At 44.1% G+C, this 3,761-nt stretch overlaps 1 non-coding gene across 1 annotated transcript; it reads right to left on the bottom strand.

The window, feature by feature from the left end:
- Nucleotides 1–1,153: 1,153 nt before the first annotated feature.
- Nucleotides 1,154–1,236, bottom strand: TRNAY-GUA (transfer RNA tyrosine (anticodon GUA)). Its single transcript has one exon. It is a non-coding gene; the product is annotated as a tRNA-Tyr (tRNA).
- Between the last annotated feature and the right edge of the window lie 2,525 nt (nucleotides 1,237–3,761).

Raw genomic sequence — 3,761 nt, 5'->3', positions numbered from 1 at the left:
TGTTCATTGATTCAGTCGAGTTATTGAATAACCTCCGCTGCATTCTAATGGATCCAAATCAGTCCTTCGGACGGTCCGAAGTGGAATATGAATATGGATTTCTGAGTCCTTCGCTTTCAGACTCCTAACGGAGCTCTCAAATTCTTTGAGCCTCCTACGGTCCTCTGGAACTCGTGGAATGAATGAGTCCTTCGGACCGACATGAAAAGGCGAACTTTCAGTCCCTTCGATCATTCTTTGAGCGTCCTCCGGACCTCGATCATTCTTTTTTCCTCCTACGGATAGACCAAAACCATAGATTTGAGCCGTCTCATTGAGAATCAAGTCAAAGACTTTGCGGGATCAAAGAGGTCCGTCCTCAGTCGTCAGAAATCCATATTAACCTGTGGTCCGAAGGACTTGTTTATATCCATATTCATCTGCCCTTATTAATGAGACAGGTCTCGTCTTCTTTCTTTTATTGCATTTCTTTCTTTGTGTGACGGCTTATAAGAAGAAGACAAGTCCCCACGTCTTTGATTTGAGTCGCTCCGCTTCGCGCCTTCGGAGGCTACGTGCTTTCTTTATTGGGCTGTATAGTAATCCTTCAGTTTCTTTCGGAGGATAGGTCAACTCCTTACGGTATTTTTGAGGTTCTTTCTCTTCGTACTTATTTGAGGTTCTTTCTTCTCTCTCTTTTCTTCTTCTTCCAAATCAAATAGTAGGCTCTCTTATTTGACTTTGGAGCATTCCTTTGATTTGCCTCCGGGTTTGTTGATTGAATAACCTTTCCGGTCGAGCATATTCTAACCTCTCCAATCCTCGATCAAACTTGCCTTCCCCAGGCGCTATTCAATGGGGGGTCTTTCCTTCGCCTATCGTATGTATTGGCTTGGGCTTCGTGCAGAAGCAAGGGGCATTCTGGCGGGCGCGCGCGTGTCGGAAGGCCGACCACTACCTAAAAGACAAGGACTACAAGCCAAAGCGGAAGCGACTCGCTTCTATTCTGGTTGGGATTGTCTATCGATGGGAATCTATAGATCGTAGTAATTCGGCAACCTCTCTAAACTGAAATACGATAGAATTGAAAGGGCACGGCAAAGCTCGGTGGGCCTTCTTCCTATGCACGAATGCCTCCTTTCTCTTCTCTTCAGTCTACAAGAAAGAAGTTCAGTGGGAGAGGCAGGATTCGAACCTACGTAGAAAAACTTCAACAGATTTACAGTCTGTCGCTTTTGACCGCTCGGCCACTCTCCCCTTCCCGGGCCTCCCCTCACTCAATGGGTTCTAAGAAGGAGGGCTAAGCCCTGAATCAATCAATAAGCTTTTTGGTTCATATTCCATTTCTGTACTTGCGCTCCTTTGAAGGAGCAAAGAATCAATCTCCTACTCCGCCTTCCTAACCTCACTCGAGTTCAAGGCAAATTCTTTCCGCCTCTCCTATATCTGAAACGTAGAGTACCTTCGCACCTTTCAGTCGAGCTATTTCATAACCTAACGGAGGGTGAAAAGAATATTGAGAAGTCCTCGATGTTGTTGGGAGAAAGCCTAGGATGAAAGGAAAGTTCAGTTTGAGTGGAAAAAAAACAAAGGCGCAAAGAATGATCGAGGGGAAAGAGATGAATATGGATATAAATCAGTCAAGAGGACGGGTCAAGACCAATGAACAAAGGTTAGGACTCATGAAATGGAATATGAACCTGTGGATCAAATCAGTGGAATCAAAAATCAGTTCCTCTTTCTTTTTTAGTGGAATGAACAGAGAATATGGAATCAGAGTCCTCACTGGTTGAATTTCAAAGGCTCGACTGAAAGGAGAGAGTTTCCATATTAGCTTTTCAGGTTGAAAGGACTCATTCATTGATCTATTTGATGCCAACAAGATTGAAGTGGAATAGGAGAAAGGAAGTCCTCCGCTCTGCTTCTTTGCTCCTACGGGAATCAAAAGTGAAAGGAAGAGGATAAAGGCATAGGAAGAAGAATCAGACTAAAGGACGAAGATTCTTTGAGCCTCCCCATTTTTTCTTAGGAAAGGTTGAATATGAAAGGAAGAAAAAGGCAACGGTTTTCAAAAACAAAGAAAGCTATCCAGATCCATTGAGGCGGAAGGTTTGATATTATCGGAAAAGAATCAATGACCCACGCACGGGGCGGGAGGATCATAATATCTAAAGACTCCAAAAACAAAGGTCCAGGTTAGCTTAATTAGTTCATCTTCGTCCTTATAACTGCCTCTTAAGGTTCAGGTTGGTCCTACGTAGCTTAATAGACTCCGTCCTACTACGCCTCCTAAACCTACCTAAAAAAAGTTCAGACGAGACCTGAAAGGTGCGAAGCAGAATAAAGCTACGAAGGACTCAATGAACAAGGCTCGACTGAAAGGAGAGAGAATTTGAGAAAGACTGATCCCTATTCAAAGGCTTGAAGGAGTGCAACTCAGAATGGAACTAATAGGACGGAGGACCTCTTTGATCCACAGGTTCATATTCCATTTCATGACTCATCTGGAGTAGCTTAATTAGTCTCATATTCGTGAATAAAGGAATCAATGAATAAAGGTTTGAGACAGGAGTGCAAGTCAGAACCCTTAATAGTAAATGAACAAGGATCAAAGAATGATCGGAGAATCAATCTACTAAAAGGTCAAAGGAAGAAAGCCTATCCGTCTCTCTGATTTATGGGACTCTGATCTATTCTTTATGGTCCGCTCCCTCCTTTACCGATCCATACCATAGGCTTGATCTTTCTTTTCTCGTCTACTTAAATTAAATGAAAGCAGGAAGATGAAAGTTTCAGTGGAATTCTCACAAAAAATAGGGATTGGAATTTTGAGTGGTTTTTCGCAAATTCTTTGACTTTATTCATTGATTCAGTCTCGTCTCAAATTGACTAATGAATTAATATGGATTTCGATCATTCTTTGAGCCTTAAGATAACATAAGTCCTGATTTTTTCTTGAGGGCTTCGTCTTCTCACCTTTACATAAGCTACGCCCTTCTTCATTGACTCCTTCTTAGTCGAGCTTCTTCGAACCGCTCCTTATCATTTTGAGTCGTCCTCCGGCGCGAAGCGAAAGGACTGATTTCAAAGATTTTCAGGAGTGCAAGGAAAGAAATCCATATAAAGAATAACCTCCGTCTGCGACTTTGAGTGGAATTCATGAGTCCTCCGGACCGGCTGGGGCTGACGATTGCTTTTTCTTAATACAACTTCAGACAGCGGCAACAATCATTCTCCTTTCATCAAAAAAAAGGGTGTGATAGCCCTTCCTGACTTTCGAATAGTAGTAGAACCATGGCATTGCCCTTCCCGTGTAGTGGGGGCGATTACAGAAGAGCGCGCCTTGCTGGGGTTCGTAGGAACCATAAAAGATGGGACACCTCTCGAGCGAGCCACTACCTTATAAGCCACCCGGTAGAATTACAAGCCTGCGATCAGTGCCTTCTTCTATCTCCTCGCCCACCGGATCACCTAACGGTTTTCCTTTGCTAAAGCATAAGCCTCCTCTTTCTTTTATCGAGAAATCGAAGCGTCCTCAGGTCGCACCGCCCAGCCCAGGTGTTCTGGACTAGAAGTGTACCCGTACCGGCGTTAGGAAAGGTCCATTGAGACCTTCCCGGTCGCCGGGATCCTTCACTACGTATAGTCAGACTACGTTCTGCACTTATACTGTAGTTAGCGGAAAAAAGAGTCAGTCCCTCTTGTAAAGGAGGAACTCACCCCACTCGATGGGCGGCGGGCATTCGTTCTTATCACTGGGCCATCGCCTAACGGCTTTCTCT

The sequence above is a fragment of the Cucumis melo genome, chromosome 9 (assembly GCF_025177605.1).
Source record: "Cucumis melo cultivar AY chromosome 9, USDA_Cmelo_AY_1.0, whole genome shotgun sequence".
In the NCBI taxonomy this organism is placed as follows: Eukaryota; Viridiplantae; Streptophyta; class Magnoliopsida; order Cucurbitales; family Cucurbitaceae; genus Cucumis; species Cucumis melo.
The sequence above is the reverse complement of the archived record's forward strand: the minus strand, read 5'-3'. Positions and strand labels throughout refer to the sequence as shown.